The following is a 21310-nucleotide window of genomic DNA, read 5'->3' on the forward strand; positions in this document are numbered from 1 at the left end:
AAGGAACAAAGTCCTGCATTAATGGAAGCACAGCTCCAGAGATGGGGCCCCATGGAGCTCTTGTCCTACATAGAACAAGTCTTCTGGTGCTAGCTGCCTCAGTCACAGCTGTGCCAAATCACCCACTGATTAAATCTTATTTACTTCAGCAGATTGATTCATGTATGGCACTTCTGTTTTCATAAGATGCTTCTTTACCATTTGATCTCATGTTGCATAATTGTTCCCCCTAGTCACTGACCTATACACATGCATATATCCAATACTTTCCCTTTTCATTTCATGCAACTGAAATAATAAGCTCTTGCGCTGGGAAAATTTATGCCACAATAAATACGTTAGTCTAGTCTTTCATCTGTATGTCTCTTTGGCATATCTAGTCTAGTCTAGTCTAGAGTTACTGGTTTTATACCATTTTAACAGTCAACACTTCCAAAGTATCCTGGGAATTGTGTCTTGGAAAGTGTACTTCTTTATTGCCCTCTCATGAATGTACAACATCCAGGTTCTCTGCGGAGAGGGAACTATTGACTCAGTTTAAGTTTGTCATGTAGATATGCCCTTTCAAAAAACAATAGAAGAGATGCTTCTACGGGCACTTCTGGTGTTGATTTTCTCCAGCAGTTTGAGTGTGTTTGCGCCTGTTGAATGTGCTGAAGCGTTCCTGACACTTGAAATCCACACAGGGAAAGTACTTATTCTCATGGTGACTGCTGCAAATCTAAATGGACCAGCAGGATCAGCATGAGTCACATAGCTACCATTGTGCACGGACAGCAGTACTAGCCCAAACTGTCCCTCCCTCTAGCAATAGATACCATAAGGCAGATCCTATACCTTGGTCACGTCACGGCTGGATTACTGTAATACACACTGCATGGGGCTGCCTTGGAAGAATATTTGGAAACTGCAGCTAGTACATGGCTTGTATGGTATTCACACCATTGAGTTTGAACCTTAGGATTTTTCCGAGGAATGGGGAGGGCATCCTAACTTGACGGGTTGTCAGCCTTCTCATGCTTCAAGACAGGGCCAATCAGATTTCAGATCTGTATATACTATGCTGCTCCAGCCACACCCAACCCAGTTCCGGTCCTGTCTTGCTTCAAGTCAGTCCACAAGCTGCCCAGTCTCCTCTAGCTTCTAGCTGCCTTAGGCTTGTTTTTCCTTGGTTATCCTCTTAGAGGCTATGTTGGCACCCACCTATGCGGTGTCTGGGACTGCTGCCGTGTGCGCTGCTGGGTTCTCTGAGGGAACCATTGCTAAAAGCTCTGAGATGGCTCCGTGCCTAGAGCTCGTTCTGCCCCCAAAAGTGGCAAAGAAGACCAAACACTTAAATGGCCCAGACGTGACCGAAAAGAAAAAGGAATGGAAGCTGGCCTCCGGTGGGGCTCCACTTTGTGAGAGGCTTCAGCTACAGGCAGTACGGGCATGGCTATCACCAACGGCAGTCTCTGAGATTCCTGCCAAAACCATGGCCAGACGTGGCCTAAAAGAAAAAGGAATGCAAGCTGGCCTCCGGTGGGGCTCCACTTTGTGAGAGGCTTCAGCTACAGGCAGTACGGGCGCGGCTATCACCAACGGCAGTCTCTGAGATTCCTGCCAAAACCATGGCCAGACGTGGCCTAAAAGAAAAAGGAATGCAAGCTGGCCTCCGGTGGGGCTCCACTTTGTGAGAGGCTTCAGCTACAGGCAGTACGGGCGCGGCTATCACCAACGGCAGTCTCTGAGATTCCCGCCAAAACCACAGCAGCAATTATGTCTCTCCTCAGCCCGTGCCTGTTTATAAGGCTTTGCCTTCGGCCTTGCCGCTCGCTGCTGCTGCTGCACTCCTACAGGGGGTGCGCTCAGAAACGCCTGAGACTATTACCAGCCCTAACAATGAAGCTTTGTCAGCCGGTGAGTTGCAGTGGTTGGGGGACTTTGTTAAAAAACAATGTTTGTCCCTGGTGTCTTCTTTGTTGGAACAGTTGGGTTCTATCAGCCTGGAGAATGCCCACATATTTGTAATGTTCTTTCTCTTCCGGGTTCTTGATCTTGCTTCCATTGGGCAGTTCTATTCCTTCTGTTTTTGTTATTTTCCCTCTGTTCATTATTAATGCAGCACACTTGTCTAGTCCAGACTCCATTGCCATATCGCTACTGAATATATGGACAGTGTTTAGCAGTGATTCAGTTTCTGACTGGGACTTTCCATACAACTTCAAATTGTCCATGTACAGCAGATAGTTTATTTTACTTGATGTTTTAGATGTTTGGTATCCGAGGCCTGTTCTGTTTAGTATTTGTGAAAGTGGAGTCATGGCAATTACAAACAACAGAGGGGATAGTGAGTCCCCTTGGAAAATGCCTCTTCTAATGCTAACCTGTCCAAGTGTCTCGCCATTTATCGTTAACTGTGTACTCCACATGCTCATTGCTTTTTTATAAATATCTGAATGATTTTGCTGACATCAGTTGTTTCTAAACATTTTAGTATCCATGCGTGAGACAATGAGTAGAAGGCCTTCTTGTAGTCAATCCATGCAACTCTTAGATTTGTTTTTCTTCTCTTGCCATTTTCTAAAATCATTTTGTCAATCAGCAGCTGGTCTTTTGTGCCTCTGGTGTTCGGGCAATTTCCTTTCTGTTCAACTGAAAGCTGTTTGTTAGTTAATAAGTGTTGCACTACTTCATCTGCTATTATTCCAGTTAATAATTTGAACATGGTTGGCAGGCAGGTTATTGGCCTATAATTATTTGGAGCTACAGCTTTTGCTGGGTCTTTCATTATGAAATGAGTTTTGCCAGTTGTTAGCCATTGTTCAAATCACCTCCTTGCAAAATGTGATTGAACTGTTTTGATAGTTGTTTATGGAGGCTTGTTAGGTTTGGTACAGTCCAGTTTTTAATTTTCTTTGCTCTTTCACTTACTAATTCTGGTGTTATTATTAGATCTTGCATTTGTTGGTTACATTTTTCGAACTCTTTCACCCAGCCTGCTTTTTTATTATAATCTACAATTCTTCCTAGAATTGCACTGTTTCTTCTTTATTTGGTGTTTCTAGGTTTCTTGAGTTTCTCCTTCTATGCTTTGGTAGAAACGTCTCTGATTCGACTGGAATTGGAGATTCTGCCTGTGTTGTGTAGTTCTGGCTTCATATCTGCTAATCTTCTTTGACACTGCTGTTATTTGCTGCTTTATTATTTCCAGGACTTCTCTAATTCTCCTTGAATCTAGGTGGTATTTTTGGATCAGATACTGTTTGGTGTTTTCATTCTTCAGCTTCTTGTCTTTCATATCTTTCAGTTTACTAGCATCTGATCTAAGCCTGGTGATTTTATTTTCTAATCTAATCTTCCATTTAGGTGATGTACTACTGTCTTTTTTATCAGGTCCACTGATCTTATATCCGAGCTCTTGTGTTGTTATTGTTGCTGCACTGTACATTAGTTGGTTTGTTTCTTGCAAATAATTGGTTGTTATTTCTGCAAGTGCAGCATTGACATCTTTTAATGCCTGAGCAAGTTGTTTTTTGGCAACTCTTTTTAGAGCTGGAAGTCAAAACCTGGTGGTTGTTTGGTTCATGTGCTCAGTTATTTTTTGCTTTAGTTCTTGTTGCTTTTCTGTTAAATGGCATTCGGGTTTTTGAGGTGAGGGCAAAGGGGCGGTTGCCTGGTTTTGATTTTGAAACAGTTCAGCAACAGTGGCATCCTCTATTTCTAAACCTCCTCCACCTGCGCCTGAGCAACTTCTTTACTTGGTGGTAATTCTTCTTCCATATCTTGAGCCTGTGTTGCTCTTTGCAGTTCTTCCAGCTCAACTTCTGTAAATACTTTATTTCTTATTATGAATCTTCTCTGGTCTGCTAGCCTTTGTTCTGTTATTTCTGTACTGGATGCTTCTCTTTCCAAATTTGGTACATTCTTTTAAAATAACCTCTTCTAGTTGAACTAGACGTAATTATTATTTCTTGTTTACACAGTCAGACAGGTGTTATTGACTGGTTTGTTTTATCCAGACATCGAGTCCTTCCCAAGGACCTAAGATGGCTGAATTTTATTATCAATATTTTTATTATTATTATATATATAATATATATATATTATAGACATCATCACAAAATATAGGCTGTTCCAAAGTGAAGTTGCTTTTTGTAATTGGCTGATGGTGATTTCTGTGGCCCCTATGGTGTTGAGGTGCTCTTCAAGGTCTTTTGGAATTGCACCTAGGGTGCCAATTACTACTGGGATTATTTTGGTCTTCTTTCAATTCTTCTTCTTCTTCTTCTTTCAGTTATTTTGGTCTTCTTCTTTCAGTTCAGTTCAGTTTTCAAATTGCCTTTCAGTTGCGATTTGTAAATCTTTGTATTTTGTTATTTTTTTCTATTTCTTTTTCTTCTGCTATCACCTGGTATTGCTATGTCGATTATTTTGACTTGTTTTTCTTTCTTCTCGACTACAGTTATATCTGGTGTATTGTGTGGCAGATGTTTGTCTGTTTGTAGTCAGAAGTCCCATAATATTTTTGCGTCTTCATTTTCGACAAATTTTTCAATTTTATGGTCCCACCAATTTTTGGCTACAGGTAACTTGTATTTTATGCAGATGTTCCAGTGTATCATCCCTGCTACCTTGTCATACCTTTGTTTGTAGTCAGTCTGTGCGTTGTTTGTGTTAAAATATTTATACCTCGCCCCTCCAGTGCACTACTGCTCACAACAATAAGATAGACACAAGATACACTAAAAGTAATAAAACTAACTATATTAAACAAGAAAAGAAAAAAAGAAGAAAAGTTTTCTGATTAAAAGCCGCAATCATTAGGTTCAAATTAAAACTGAAAATTATAAAAAGCTAAAGAAGCTAAAGAACCTACCAGATATAACAAAATAATAATAATGGAGCATTAAAAGGCATCCTTAGAAAGGTGCATTTTAAGATGTTTTTAAAAACATTGAGGGAGGGAGCATGTCGAAGCTCTTCAGGGAGGGCATTCCAAAGCTGAGGGGCCACAACCAAAAAGGCCCTGTCTCTCCCCACCAACCGGATCTCTGTTAGTGGTGGGGTCATGAGCAGGGCCTGAGATGATGGGAGAAGGGCCCTGGCAGATTCATATGGGCAAATGCGGTCCGACAGGTACCCTGGCCCCAAGCTGTGTAGGACTTTAAAGGTCAATACCAGCACCTTGAATATAGCCTGGAAGCGGACCGGTAGCTAATGAAGCTGACGCAGGATGAGTGTAATACTCATGAAGCAACTTGCACCCACGAGCATCCTTGCGGCAGCATTCTGAACCATCTGAAGCTTCCGAACAGTCTTTAAGGGCAGACCCACATAGAGTGCATTGCAGTAGTCCAATCTGGATGTTACCAATGCATGAGTAACTGAGGTCAGGTCTGACTTCTCCAAGTAGGGTCGCAGCTGGCGTACCAGCCGTAGTTGATAACAGGTGCTTCTGCACACCGCTGCCACCTGTGCCTCCAAGGACAGTTTTGGGTCCAGAAACACTCCCAAGCTGCGGACTTTGTCTTTAAGAGGGAGCGTGACCCCTTCCAAGACCAGATTTACCTCATTACTCGGATGATCAGTTCTACCAACCCAGAGCACTTCTGTCTTATCTGGATTAAGTTTCAGCTTGTTTGCCCCCATCCAGTCCAGAACAGCCTCCAAGCCCTGGTTCAGAACATCCACTGCCTCCCTGGTGCCTGCTGACTTAAAAGATAGGTAGAGCTGGGTGTCATCAGCATATTGATGGCACCGCACCCTACACCTACGGATGACCTCTCCCAGGGGTTTCATGTAAATGTTAAACAGCATGGGGACAGAATAGATCCTTGTGGCACCCCATAGGCCAAAGGCCAAGGGGTAGAGCAGGCATCCCCCAGCACCACCTGTGTATGACCCCCTAGGTAGGAACGGAGCCACCGTATAACCGTGCCCCCAAGTCCCAACCCAGAGAGATGTCGGGGAAGGATACCATGGTTGATGGTATCAAAAGCAGCTGAGAGGTCCAGGAAGATCAACAGAGTCACACTCCCTCTGTCTATCTCCTGGCGTAGGTCATCCACCAGGGCTACCAAGGCAGTTTCAGTCCCATATCCAGGTCGGAAGCCAGACTGGAAAGGATCTAAGTAATCAGATTCATCCAGAGCTGCCTGGAGCTGAAATGCCACAATGCTCCCTGTCCCCAACACCTTGCCCAAGAAGGGGAGGTTTGAAACTGGTCAAAGGTTATATAAGTCTTCTGGGTCTTTATCTCCAAGAACCATGCTATGTGATGGCAGAAACAGGGCCAGCTATTTCTGCCTTCATGTAACATTGTACTTGGAGGCTTATGGGAGATAAAAATGGCAGCCACCAGACCACAGTCACCAGGAGCATCAACACCTGTGAAAAAAGGTACTGGGTGGCAGCTTCTCCCTGCTTTGAAGCCCCACCCCCAATTCAAGTTATAATTCTCAACTGAGAATTTCACTCCCTTCACATCAAGAGACTATCATTATAAAGAATTTAATGAACGCATCTACTTGGGCTGTGTTCTCATGCCCACAAGGAGCATGGTTAAAGAGTTAGCCGTAATGGCTGATCCCAATTAAATGCTGTTTAACCACAGCAGTTTGATCTGGATTGCCCAGAAATTCCAAATCCTCACATCATGCTCCATGGCAGCACCTGGGACTCAGCTATTCCGATTAACTCTTTAACCACACTACCCATGGTTGTGAGAATGTGGACTCGGTGTGTATCCTAAATACCAAAACCCTGTTGCTAAAGTGACAGGGCGGCTGTTTGACATTCTGGAGAGATGTAAAAAGTAACCAAGCCACAACAAATTGTGAGGCTATTCACATGATGGGACAAAATCGGGCTAGCGGAGGCTAGCCCGATTTTGTCTCATCGTATGAACCACCGGGCTCGGCTGCGAGCCCAGTGGCTCTGAAGCGGGTAACCCACCTAACTACCCCAGCCCTTAAACTAGGTTTGTGGAGCAAGCACTCCGCAAACCTAGGTTTAAAAATCGTGAGTAGCCACAGCGTGGGTCCACGGCGTGGTTCTGCGCCGCGGCTACTCACAAGGAGACTCCTGGAGGGGAGGCAAAAAGCCGCCTCCTGGCTCTGGGGGTCTTGCCAGCCTACCCGCTCCCCCAGCACCCGCCAGCTCCGTGATTGATTGTGAGACCCACCTCTGTGTTTTTTTTTTTTTTTTTAAAGTGGGTTTTGTTTGTTTGCAATTAAATCTGGAATATGTCTGAGAGTGGGCATTTAACCCACTCTGACCATCTTGGGCCAGCACACTGACATCTCCTTGCCCCCTACCTCTGCTGAAATCTAAGATGCTTCTCCTCTCTGACAGAGCTCTGTCATGTCTTCCCATGTTATATAAGAAGAAGGGTTAACTCTTGTGACACATATAAATGTCTGATGGTTAAAAGCAGTTTATTCTCACTCACCTAATGCCAATTTTCTCAAAGACAAGCTTATCTGCCTGGGAGAGGCCCCAGGCAATTGCCCCATGTTGTGTTTCTCGGTTGTAGAAGATTACTATCATTTTTCACTGTGCAACCTAAACAGAAATAAATCATTTCTATCAGATACAGCAGGTGGATTTACTCCCACACACTTGAGAAAGGTGCATCTCATGGCTAATGTTAAGCATGTGGGAAATGGTTAAAAGTTCTTTTGTTCTTAATCCACATATTTGCTCATTTCCCCCAAGAGGCAGGTCAGGATGGATCTGGGCACCTTTCCCAAAAATGGAATGTGTGTAACCACACTAAACAACATAATAGTGAGGCTCTTTTCCATCTGTAATATATTTGGATATATTCCTTCTGTGCTGTTTGACCAGGACTGAAGAACAACCAAGAATGACTCTGGCTCCAGAGAATATTTGTGTATTATTATTACTACTCACACTTAGATCAGCATTTGAGGCGAGCATGAGCACAAGCACTTGGAAAACCTAATCATTTCACTCATGCTTTCTGAATATCAAATCAGTTCAGATGGAGGTAATAATAACCTTTCTAACTGCATTCTAGCGCCTTCCACTTGGATGGAAGTTTACATAGATGTAAAGCAGGCTGTTGCCTCAGAGTAGATTTATTTTTGTTACAATTGTCCGCCCTTCCTCCAAGATGCTCAGCAACATGGTTTTAGCCTTACCATTGTTTTGGCTGAGAGCAGCACTTTTTAAAATGTGCAACCAGGCACAAAATGTGCAATTCCATAAAATAAAATAAAATAAAATAAAATAAAATAAAATAAAATAAAATAAAATGTGCAGCTCCAAGAGAACAGAGTGGTTAGAGTGCTAGACTGGGACTGGGAAGACCCAGGTTTGAATCCCCATTCAGCCATGAAACTCACTGGGTGACTCTGGGCCAGTCATGTATCTCTCAGCCTAACCTACCTCACAGAGGAAGAGCGGGATATAAGTGTAAAAACAAACAAACAAACAAACAAACAAACATGTGAGCAGTTCCAACAGTCAAGTCATGCAAAAGTTGTATTATGTAGGGTGATGTAAAAAGTGATTGATAGCAATGAGAAAAGTTAAGTGAGTTGTCCAGGCTCTTCTAAAACCCTGATCGAGTGCATCAATTTCTCCACCCCTTGCTAAAATGGTTCCTGCAGACTCTGCTGCTTCTCCCCACAGAGTATCCACCAGTGAGTATAACACTCTTCTGCAACAGTGCTGTCAAATGCTCAGTTCCGAGGATATTCCTCCATTCTTTGTAGGCTTCTCAGTGTCATGGAATGTGACTCTAGGCAACCGAGTATGTGTGTGCACAGACAAGGGAATGCACAGGTGTATGTTGGGGTATTGTGCAGTTTTGAATTTGTCTCTAAAAAAAGAACACCAGCTGTGAGGAAACCACACATTGGCCTCATTCACACATAACACAGAACAGTGGGTCCCATGGACCTGCAGTTCTACTCCCCTCCACTCTCCTGTTTGAATTTGGACGTCACAGAGAGACTGCAGAGAGGAAGGGGGAACTGGCTGTGTGGGCCGCCTTCTGTCATGAAAGACAGCCCACACAGGCAACCATGGCCGGAGGGAGGGAGCTTCCTTCCTCAACTCCAGTCACACTGAACGCAGCCTGTGGTTCCAAATTTGGACAACATACAGGCTGCATGGAACCTCAGGTTGGGGTGATGAAACTCATTACAACTCGAGGGTTCAGATTGCAGTTCCAAGATCCAAACTTTGGGTGGGTCGCCTCACAGAACTGGAGCTGCACACATTTGGACAACATGGTGAGATATCTAGGGATGTGCAAACCAGTCCAGGGGTCCGGGGGTTTGGGGATTCAGTTTGAGGGTTCGGAGTCGAACCGAACCCCTTCCCGGTTCCATCTGGACTGGTACCAAACCACCCCGGCCAGCTTGCCATTTTTTTTAAAATTAAATTTAACTACCTTCTGCCCCTTCAGGGGGCTTCCTATAGGCTGCAGGGGGAGGTCTGGGAACGTTCCCCTGCCCCCGCCAGCCTCTAAATCATTGCCGTGGCCTGCTGGAGTGTTATTTTTTGGCCCATTCAGGCCTCCATAAATCAGCGCGGTGGCCATTTTGGAGACTGCCGCACATGCGCAAATGGCCTCTGTGAGGCCTGGCATGGCCCAGGGCCTCACAGAGACCATTTGCGCATGTGTGGTGGCCATTTTTTTCCTGGTGGCCTTTTTTTTAAAAAAAAAAGATTTTTTAAAAATGTGCAGCACTTAGCATAATATTGTCTTGCTTCTTACCTCTCCCCCAGTTTATATGCTATATGCCTTCCTTTTGTGAGATCAGTTTATGTGGCTCTCAGAGCAGGCAGGGCTTTTTCAGTACTGGAAAAGGAATATTTCATATTCCTTAGATATGAAAAAGCCTCCCCAAAGCAGCCCACCAGGACCTGCGTTGTCTCCATTTAGACACCAGATTAAAACCCTTTTATCTTTAAATGTACTGAATTGTTAATACTGGTGATTGTTAGTGTTTTGTAGTTTTTAAATGTGTTTTTAAATTTGTTTCTTTAAATATATTCGATGTTAGTTAAAAAAAAACATTTCACACTGGTTGCTTTTCTGACATTTTAACGGTTGTAATTGATTTCATCATTGGTTCCCCCCTTTTACATTCCTTAAGTGCTTGCAGAAAGGCAAACTCATAAATGTGATTGAAAGACAGGTGCCTGTATCCTACCATGTGGTTTGTTATAAACTAAAATGTGGGGGGTTTGCATCCAAATGGATGTTCCCTAGGTCTGTGTTTGGATTTCATGTCCCACATTTATTTCAGTTTGACCTAATATGAGTAATACCAACTTGGATTTGGCTCAGCAGCACAGGTACAAAGCTACCCTCTGCAATCTGGATGAGGATGATACTATTACTACTACTACTACTACTGAGATATTGTTTAAAACATTTACAATCAAATAATAAAAATGATCCCAAGTCAGCACAAAGCAGATACGTATGCAACCCTCCAGCAGCCCCTAATCATTATTTCCTCTAACAGGGATTCCCAGATGTTGACTACAACTCTCATAATCCCCAAGCAAAATCCTTTGCTGCTGAGGATTCTGGGCGTTGTCAACAACATCTAGGAATCCCTGTTAGAGGGAACATTGCCTCTAATCCTCTAGCCAATGGCAAAGTCCAGAGGGTGCTTCCCTTTGGATCTGCAGTTCCCAAGACAACTAGAGAGCAACAGAGCAAAATTCTTTCCTGCAGGGAGAAGGGAAGCAAGTGTCCCATAGTTGCCCCTTCTCTAGCCAGTGACTATGGCCAGACCAGTCTTCCCCTTGCTGAGAGGTTTTTTCTGAGAGGCAAGTGGTGCAAATCCCCAGTGGCCCTTAGTCCTTGGCCTATGGCAGAAGCTAAATAAAGGGTGCTTCCCTGTAGGTACACAGTCCCTGGGCAAAAAGCAGCCAGAGAACAACAAAGTAGAGTTCTTCCTGGCAGGGAGATGGAAGTAAACTCCTGTTCCTTCACTAGCCAATGGATGGAACTATTCTGGTCATCTTCCTTTTATTTTGATGACCAGCCGACCCCACACAAAGCATCTGTGCTCTCTTTGGGGCCGGCGGTTACCTCTCCCCCGCTTCTGCCCCAGTCTCTGCTTCCGGGCCCAGCCACCTCACCTCCCCACTGCCACTTCTGCCCCTCCCACTTTCTTTCCCCCTTCCTGGGCCTTGCCTCTGCGGCCGGGCCCACCACCTCTGGCCTCCACGGCTGGGCCACCGCCACGGCAACTAATCCTCCCAGGTGCGCCTCAGCCAATCAGGCGCATCCGCCATCCAGCCAATCAGCTGGGCTCTGGGGCGCACATTCCAAGGCACACCCAGGAGAATTAATATAATAGATGTTTTTTCCTGGAGGCAAGTGGTACAACACCCCAGTCCTCTGTCCGATGGCAGAAGCAAGAGAATGCTTCCCTCCTGTAGTCCCCAGGGCAACTCGCCAGGGCATTTATTTATTTGCATCCCACTCTACAATAGGCTCAGGTGCCTTACAGCATTTTAAAAAAAATTAGTCCTGATCCCAAGGGGCTCACAGTCTTTTTTTCCTCTTTTTTTTTTTTTTAAGGAAAAGAGCCTAGTCCACAGAGTGCTGATATGCAAAAGAAAGCCGCAGCTAGCTGCTTCTGTTGAATGGGCTCCTCTCAAGTTGTAGAGATGCTGTGTGTGAGCAAGGAAAGGAGGAACTTTGTTTTAGCCCCTCTTTAGTACCCCAGCCCTCCTCTGTGGCTCTGGGCTGTTTAAACCGAACAAGCTGTTATTAAGGCCATCATTGCTGACATCTCCTCACACTGAGTCATCACAAATACATCTTCCAAGAGTCATGAATCTTGCTTCCTTGACAGCAGACTGGAGGTGTAACACCCATAAAGAGAGGAACCCTCTTTCAAGGGAATGCAGCCACGTTGCCAAATCATGTTGGAAGAGGACATGAAAAGTTACATCGCCATCTCCAGGCACACTGAGAGGGCCAAGGTGGAGGCCGTCCCTGAAGGCTCTTTCCTATAGATTCCTGGCAGATTCCCTTCAAAGGACTGAAACCACCTGGAAGGAATGGCTTATCAAGAGAGGTTGGAGGAGCCCTGTGTGGACTGCAGGACCAAATGGAAGACTACATGGTCCTCAGGAGGCAGCTCTTGTGCTCTGCTGCCACACTGCCAGTTATTCTGAAACGGTATGCCAAGGTTCTCTTGTGAGAAATAAAATAATAAACACCTCCAGTGAGCCTGAACTACCCACTCACACAAAGGAGGATGCTTGCTAGCATTCAACATGATTCACTGCATACCCTCCAATGTTTCACTGATGAAAACAGGGTCACGCCTGTGAATGTGTAGGATGCATGACCAACCAACCTGGGAGGCGTGGTGTAGAATATGTGGGGGGTGTGGCCAAGCCACCTGGCAGCATGTCACAAATGGAAAACAGGCAATAAAGGACAGAGCTTATCATTTCAGATTTCTAAAGCAGATGAGCCAAGCCCATCCCTTCCAACATTTTGCAGAACAATATAGGTTAAACTAGGAATATATGGGTAACAACCAGTTCTCATACCATGGCTTTCTGCCACCGCCTCCACCCCACTATTACACATTAGTGAAGGGAAAGCTGGATTCCACCTGCTATCGCTGTGCACTGCATAACAACTGAGAGTTGCGCATCCATGAAAACACAGGCGCACTAGAGACATGATGCATCCACCAACCCACTTGGAGGTTTCATTTCTAGAGATTCTGGGGAGGGAGCTGAATCCTGAAGAATGACAAGCCTAGCAACTGAAATGAAGGGCAGGACGAGGCGGCGGGGGTGGGGGACCCTGTACAAGGCATTCCTAAGAGGGAAGAAAAGGGACAAAATAGGGACAGTAATTTACCAGGGACAGATCCTAGAAATAGAGACTGTCCCTGATCAATAGGGTCAGTTGGAGCCTATGAGAGTGCAAATTTTATAATGTGGTCCAATTATACATGCTATTCAGTGACCATTCTGTTTCTTTTCTCTTATTTGCAAAGAATTTGGGAGGTATCTCTGAAGTATTCCTTACGAAATTATGACAGCCACAAATGGAGGAAATGCCTGGATTCCGCAGGAGCATTTTAAAGCTTGTTGTAAACATACCACCTTCACAAAAGATTTCATGAGTGTGTGGAGTGGAGAATCTATAGAATCTGCAGTTACTTGCCCCATATGTCCCGACTTGGGCCTTAAGATCTCCTTCAGAGGTCCTGCTCTGAGTGGCCCTGCCAAAAAACGCAAAGCGGGTGGCTACTAGGGAGAGGGCCTTTATGGTGGTGGCACCCCGTTTAAGGCATAGCCTCCCCTGCGAGGTTTGCCTGGCTTCATCACTTGGTCCTTTTAGATGCCAGGTAAATGCTTGACTAACAAGCAGAAGGTTGCCGGTTCGAATCCCCACTGGTATTATATTGGGCACCTGCAATACACGAAGATGCTGAAAGGCATCATCTCATACTGCGCGGGAGGAGGCAATGGTAAACCCCTCCTGTATTCTACCAAAAGAAAACCACAGGGCTCTGTGAGCACCAGGAGTCGAAATCAACTTGACAGCACACTTTACCTTTAAAGGCCTTTTAAATTTTGATTATTATTATTATTTCTTGTTTGCACAGTCAAACAGGTGTTATTGACTGGTTTGTTTTATCCAGACGTTGAGTCCTTCCCAAGGACCTGGGATGCCAGAATTTTGTTATCAATATTGTTGTTATAGGTATTGCCACAAAATGTAGGCTGTTCCCAGTGAAGTTTTTTTTGTAGTTGGCTGATGGTGATTTCTGTGGCCCCTGTGGTGCTGAGGTGCTCTTCAAGGTCTTTTGGAATTGCACCTAGGGCGTCAATTACTACTGGGATTATTTTGGTCTTCTTCTGCCACAGCCTCTCAATTTCAGTTTGTAGATCTTTGCATTTTGTTATTTTTTTCTGTTTCTTTTTCTTCTGATATCTCCTGGTATTGCTATGTCGATTATTTTGACTTGTTTTTCTTTCTTCTCAACTACAGTTATATCTGGTGTATTGTGTGGCAGATGTTTGTTTGTTTGTAGTCAGAAGTCCCATAATATTTTTACATCTTCATTTTCGACAACTTTTCCAATTTTATGGTCCCACCAATTTTTGGCTACAGATAGCTTGTATTTTTTGCAGATGTTCCAGTGTATCATCCGTGCTACCTTGTCGTGCCTTTGTAGTCAGTCTGTGTGATCTTTTTACAACAGCTGATTAGGTGGCCCACAGTTTCATCTGCTTCTTTACAGAGGCGGCACTTGCTATTTGTTGTTGATTTTTCAACTTTTGCTCATATTTCATTTGTTCTTAGTACCTGTTCTTGTGCAGCCAGTATTAAATCCTCTGTTTCTTTCTTCAAGTTGCCTGTCCTGAGCCACTGCCAGGTCTTGGTGATGTCTGATTTTCTGGTTATATTGTGCAAATATTGACCATGCAGGGCTTGTTTTTCCATTTTTCTGCTTGGTTCTTTACTTGTTCTTTTCTGTAGGCCTGCTTTGTTTCATTGCTGTTTAATAGTTTCTCATTATTGACCATTTTAAGTGCATCTTCTTCACTGTCATTATTACTACTACTACTACTACTACTACTACTACTACAAGAAAAGAAATTCTTGTGCTCACAACTTGGAACAGATGCCATGTGTTCTGGCCTTGACATCTTCCTTATAATCCCAGGACTACAGTGATGGACTGCAGTTATTCATTAATTATTATTAATTATTATTATTATTATTATTATTATTATTTATTTTTAAATTTATATCCCACTCTTCCTCCAAGGAGCCCAGAGCGGTGTACTACATACTTGAGTTTCTCTTTCACAACAACCCTGTGAAGTAGGTTAGGCTGAGAGAGAAGTGACTGGCCCAGAGTCACCCAGCTAGTTTTATGGCTGAATGGAGATTTGAACTCGGGTCTCCCCGGTCCTAGTCCAGCACTCTAACCACTACACCATGCTGGCTCTCATACACCACGCTGGCTCTCTGTACCAGATTTGTATTCTGACTTTCCTCCAGGAAGCTCAGAGTGGCTAATAAGGAGACTATCTCATTTTGCCCTCACAACAGCCCTGTGAGATAGAAGAAGCCTGCTCCAGGAGCTTTCCCAGATGGATGACTTTACTGCGGCAGAAAGTGTGTAATGTTAATGTTTTGAGCACTGCCCTAGGTGCTGCCTTTTTAGGATACATAAAATCCTAAAAAATTATCAGGAGCGAAGCTGAATAATGCCATTGGCTATACTGACTCAGATACACTGACTGAAAACCTGATTAATGCTGCACATGTGCAGCTAATAAAACCATGCGCATACAACTCTAGTGCCCCATTTATGAAGCATGGGGTTTTGCATTGGGCCAGGGGGTTACCAATCCCCCTTTCTCCTGGAATAGGGTTGCCATATTCTGGCTTTCAAAATCCGGGTGCCTAATTTGAATATTATGTAAATTGGCTTGAAAATAATTTTTGAGCAGAATAGTGACTGCACGTTTTGCTCCATAATTCCACTTCTACAAGGGCTAGAGCTTAGCTTTTTTTAAAAAAGAAAGAAAGCTGAAATCCAGGTGAATCTGGGTGGGCTAAGCAATCTGAATGAGATTTTTAAAATCCGGATGAAACACGAAATTCCAGGGGGCATGGCAACTCTACCCTGGAACCACTTTATATGATCCAGAGGTAAGTCCCTGAGGGAAGTGTGAAACCCAGCAACCTACTTCTGGGTAACATGGAGCACTTCCAGGGGAAGGGGTGTTCCATGAAAACTGCATACATACCCATGCTTCAGGAATGGGAATGCTAGCAGTGTGTGCATGGTTTTTTCTAGCTGCACATATGTAGTGTTAGTCAGGATGTCAGCCACTGAATCCTGTCACTGGTGACAAGATCCTGATCTTCTTTGTTCTTCTCTGTTTCCTTCTTTTTCTGATTCAGTGCCTTCCTTCTTATGGCAAAGCTTCCCTATGTCACTTAGAGGAGGGCAGTAAATAAAAGGTGGTATTGTTCTCTGTTAAATATGCTACCTTGAAAGCCAAACCCCTGCTTCTTTGCGAGGAGGAGGAGGAGGATTTTTTTTTTTTTAACACAAGCACAGACAGACAGATACACACACACACAACACATACATACACACACAGAGAGAGAGACTTTATGGCTTGAATTTCAAAGGTGGTATGTGCCTTTTGCATACAAATTGCGGCCTTTCCACTGAAATGGAGGAAATGCAGATTTCTGTGGTTGCCATAGGAACCTGCATTTGCTGCTTTCTAACTTTGCTGCCTAATGACCCATCCAAGGCAAGGAGACAGCACAGGATCAATTATTGATCTGCCCAGTGTTCTTGCTTGCCTCTGGGAGTGAGGTGACGGGGATACCTCCATGGGACAGGAGACTTTAGACTAGCCTGTACTTGGAACAAATGTCTGGGGCTATTTAAAAAAAAAAAAAAAAAATCAGTGGAGCTAGTTTCATGACCAGAGCTACGTGGGTAGGAGAGGATTACCCCAGGTAGCTAGTCTGGTTGTCTGTGGCACCGGGAGCGCCCCGACCCAGAAGCTCCATCCCTGGGTAGCCCAGATTGGCTCCCCAGGTTAAAAGTGAGTAGTATGAGAACAAGCCTTTCCTACCTCTTCCTCTGGTCATCTGCACCGCCACCGCTTGCAAAACTGCTCCAGGTGCCGGCCCAGTGGCCAGGTTGACCATAAAGTTGGGGTTAAGAAGGGCCAGGCAGAACAGAGCGGCTGCAATGCTGAGAGCAGCCGTGCATTGTGGGATCCTGGAGCACCGAGCGTAAGGGTTCCCCCTCCCATCTGAGCTCTGGGGCTCGCTACCATGTTGCTCATGGGGGCAAATGAGCAACAGAGCCCAGAGAAGGCTCATGTCCTGTAGGGGTGTGCTGTGCATGGAACTGGCTGGCCCAGTTCGGTTTGAGTGCAAACTGCACTCGAACCTGACCAGACCAGTTCGGTCCGACCCCCCTTCTAACCCCCCACACCCGGTTCGGTTCGGTCCGGAGGGGGGTTCGCAGGGGGGGGGAAATTAAAAAAATTATATACCAGTGCAGCGACCATTTTTCCAGCCACCGTACATGTGCAAATGGCCTCTGCAAGGCATGGCATGGCCCAGGGCTTTGCAAAGGCCGTTTGCGCATGCGCGGTGGCTATTTGGAAAAAAATGGCCGCTGTGCATGCGCAAATGGCCTTTGCAAGGCCCTGGCCCATGCCAGGCCTCGCAGAGGCCATTTGCATATTTGCAGCGGCGCGCAACATGGCCACTGCACCAGCTTACCAAGGCCCAAATGGGCCAAAAAAGGGCTTAAAATGGGCTGCAGCGGTGATAAATGAGGCCGGCGAGGGGAGGGGGAACCTTCTAAGACCCCCTTCCCCCCTACAGCCTAGAGGAAGCCGCCCGCAGGGGCTAGAGGTAAAAAAAATTTCCGAACTGGAGGGGGGAACCAGTTCCGGTCCAGACGGAACCGGGGGCTGTCAGTTCAACCCTGAACCATCAAACCCCCGAACCAAACCCCTGAACCCCCGAACTGGTTCGCATATCCCTAATGTCCTGTGGGAGCAGGAAGGTAAGAACTTGTCTTCCCTTCTGCTCCCCACCATTTGGTCATGTGAGTGACCTTAGTAAATAACTGATGGATTTCCTCCTTATTCTACAGATTGGGACCACAGCATTGGAAAAGGGTTAACTTTCTGCCCTGCTATGGGCCTGATCAGGATCACACATTCCCATGACAGCTATTTATCCTGGGATTAACAACTCCCATTGGTGCAAAACACTGAGGTCATTCACAAAATCAAAAACAGTGTTCTATCCAGGTTTGGGAGCTGCATGTGCTTCCAATTTTCAGTTGTGTGGAATCAAGGTAAGAGGAAAACCTGGGGAGAAGTGATTGAGGCTATTCTCATCATGGGAGGAAACCAGGCTGCCCAGTTTTTTCTAATCATGAGAACCACCAGTTTCGCAGCGGAGCCCAGTGGCTCTCTGGCAGCTAGCCCACCAAAGAAGCCATCCCCTTAAATGGGATTAGCAGAGCAAGCGCTCTGCTAACCCTGTTTTCCTGATCGTGAGTTGCCACAGTGCGGCTCTGCGCTGCAGTGACTCATGAGGAGACCCTTGCTGGGAGAGTAAAATGAGCCTCCCAGTATCAGTGGTCTCCCCAGGATGCCCCACACACTCACACAGGGCATCCTGGGACTTCCGGGGGCCAGGCGGCCCCCGATCCCTGCAGCCCCTACCAGCCACCCAGCAATGAATGTCTGCACACCTGTGGGGAGAACCCTCCCAGGCTCTACACATGGATCATGTGTAGAGCCTCATTGTGTGGAAGCAAGGTAGAAGGAAAACTACCCAGGTTTTCCTCCTACCTTGCTTCCACACAACCAAAAACTGGGAGCACACACAGCTCCCAATCCCATGTAGAACATAGTGGGGCTATTCTCATGATCAGGCAAAATCGGGCTAGGGGAGCCTAGCCCAATTTTGCCTGATCGTGTAAACCTCCGGGCTCGCAGGCAAGCCTGGTGGTTTACGAGCGGCTAGCCCGCTTTAGTAGCCCTCCCCTTAGCCCGAGTTTGCGGAGTGAGCACTCCACAAACCCGGGCTGCCTGATTGTGAGTAGCCACTACTTGTGAGTAGACCCCCGGAGGGGAGCCGAAAAGCTGCCTCCCGGTTCTGGGGGTCTTCCCAGTATGCCCTGCATGCTCGCACAGGGCATACTGGAGCTTCCGGGGGCTGTGTGGCCCCCGAGCTCCCCAGCCCCCGCTGGCTCCGTCACAGAGCCGGCAATCGTGTGGGCAGCTGATCCAGCCACCCAGGGCTCCTGCCGCAATAGTCTGCTGGGAGAGTGGGCTTAGCCCGCTCTCCCCGCAATAGCGGCAAAAGCGGGTCTCACTGATTGTGAGACCCGCCTCAGTTTTTGATTGTGTGAATGACCTCACTGTTTCACAATGAGGCTATTCACACAAGTGTGCGAAACGGGGCTAAGGGAGCCCAGCTCGGTTTTGCATAATCATGTGAACCACTGCGATTGCACCCGATCCCGGTGGCTACACGGCAGCAAACCCGCCTAACTGACCACCTAGTTAAACGAGGTTAAGGGAGCGAGCGTTCCCTTCACCTTGCTTTTTTGATCAATTGTCAGCCGGCGGTTCTCATGCGCCAGCAAAACCAGGCCGAGCTCCCTTAACCCCGTTTTGCCGGTGCATGAGAACAGCCCCACAGTCCATAGACAGGTTGTGCTCGGTTATGCACTGGGTTTTCCAAAGGTTATAAGCAATAAATAGATGAGTTTGTTCGTTTGTTTGACATATTTATAAACCGCCCAAAACTCACATCTCTGGGCAATTTAGAAGAGGTCTGCAGTGTGCTACCGTATCGATATATACAACCCTTGCCACAGGTACCACCTTTTATTTAGAGGCAAGATGCATCTAAATACCAGTTGCAGGGGAGCAACAGGAGGAGCGAATGTGTATGCCCTCACCTCTTGCCTGTGGGCTTCTCAGAGGCATCTGGTGGGCCACTGTGGGAAACAGGATGCCGGACTGGATGGGCCTTGGGCCTGATCCAGCAGGGCTGTTCTTATGTTTTTTGTAATTACTTCTCCCCTAGTTTTGCTTGCATGTTTGCCCCACCCCCACACCAGCTGCCATAAGATTCATTTTCATTACCCATGAGATACATTATATTAAATAACTCTTCTGAGGTCCATCCTTCAAATTCAGATTCGTCCAGGGCAGTCTTTATTCCTGTGTGCAGATAATTCTGTCTCAGTTAAGGGGCTGGGAGAGATTGCATTCCAGTTATATGACCCTATGGTTATCTGTTTTCAATCAATTTACTGCACAGTTCTTTCTCCCTGCTTCCCCAATACAAAGTAATTTCACCAACTGTATTGCTTCATCCATTCTTCTCTCCCGCAGTATCAAGTTATATTTAAACTAATTTAGGATTGATTCATACACACACACTTCTGAAGAACATTTTATCAAAATGATTAACATAATCAATTCATCCCCTAGTCTCCATCTTCACGGCTCCAAAAAGCAAAACATATTTTTCAAATCAGTCTTTTTCAGAGAAAGAAAGAGAAGAGTTTTTTTCTGAATGATGTGCCACATGTCTGGCTTATTTAAATGTCCAGGGCTGATTCTCTCACTATATTGCAGTGCTGTATTGTTCAGGTGCTTTAGGCATTTTAAGTGTTTTTAAACACAGCTATTAAATGAGTGCTCATAAAGGAGCCAAGATTGGATGCAGGACCCAGTTGGGAGTGCAGTGGCAAAACCAGGGTTGCTGCTGTGTAATGAGAGAAATGGCTCTCTAATGGTAACTGATCTCCTGCAGTTCTTCCTCCTCCATTCCAAGGCTTCAAGGAGAGAGAAGATGATCGGCTGCAAATTCCCATGCTATTATAAGAACCACAAAGAGCCCTGTGCACCTTGAAAATGAACACATTTATTATAGCATCTTATAGGCTTTGCAATAAGGCCAGTTCCCACAATCAAAGCAATGTTAGCTATTGATGAAAATGGGAGGTTTTTGCGGCGTGCACGCTCCCATGCAGTGCGGAAACCCAGGATTTAAAAAAATCTATCTCTGCTTGGCAATGAGCAACCCCACATGGAATCAACATGGACAAGTCGACTTCAGATCACAGAATGTGGACTTTGGTTCCATGTGGTTCAAAGCAGGGGTGTAGTTAGTGGAGAGGGAGCCCATGTTCACCCCTCTCCCTGGTGACCCCTTAGAGTGAGGGAGATAATGAAGAAAATAGGGAGGGGTAAAGCTGAGGGGCCCTCAGGAGCTGCCGGTAGGGGGCGGCGCATTCATTGAACACATTCTCTCAATTATAGCCACACCCCTGGTTCATAGCCAAGCAGAGATTGCAAACAAACAAAAAACACTGAGTGCTCATGACATTCTCCATGGAATAATCCCCCATTGTTGTCTAACTGATATTGCTTTGATTGTGGGAACTGGACCATGTGTTATATTTGCTGCAACAGACTAAACTCTAGTTACAACTGAGATCACTGACGCAAGCAAAAACTGTGTTCTGCCCAGGTTTGGGAGCTGTGTGTGCTCCCAATTTTCAGTTATGTGGGTGCAAACAACGAGGTAGGAGGAGGAAGAAGTGATTGTATGGAAGCAAGGTAGGAGGAAAATCTGTCCTGGGTAGCTTTTCCTCCTTCCTTCCTTCCACACAATCATTTCTCCCTCCTCCTACCTCATGTTTTACACCCATGCAACCAAAAATTGGGAGCACACACAGCTCCCAAACCCGGGCACAACACA

The 21310-nt window shown here is 45.7% G+C and overlaps 2 long non-coding RNA genes across 2 annotated transcripts in view; one reads left to right on the forward strand and one right to left on the reverse strand.

The window, feature by feature from the left end:
• The window catches only part of LOC128344859 (uncharacterized), a 52709-nt gene that overhangs the window by 10129 nt on the left and 21270 nt on the right, over positions 1–21310 (reverse strand). Inside the window, exon 2 of the long non-coding RNA XR_008316099.1 lies at positions 7433–7545. This is a non-coding gene — a long non-coding RNA (uncharacterized LOC128344859). The remainder of the gene's footprint in view (positions 1–7432; positions 7546–21310) is intronic.
• On the forward strand, positions 1105–12974 carry LOC128344858 (uncharacterized). The gene is made up of 2 exons (XR_008316098.1): positions 1105–1899; positions 11561–12974. It is a non-coding gene; the product is annotated as an uncharacterized LOC128344858 (long non-coding RNA).

The sequence above is a fragment of the Hemicordylus capensis genome, chromosome 2 (genome assembly GCF_027244095.1).
Source record: "Hemicordylus capensis ecotype Gifberg chromosome 2, rHemCap1.1.pri, whole genome shotgun sequence".
Taxonomy (NCBI): domain Eukaryota; kingdom Metazoa; phylum Chordata; class Lepidosauria; order Squamata; family Cordylidae; genus Hemicordylus; species Hemicordylus capensis.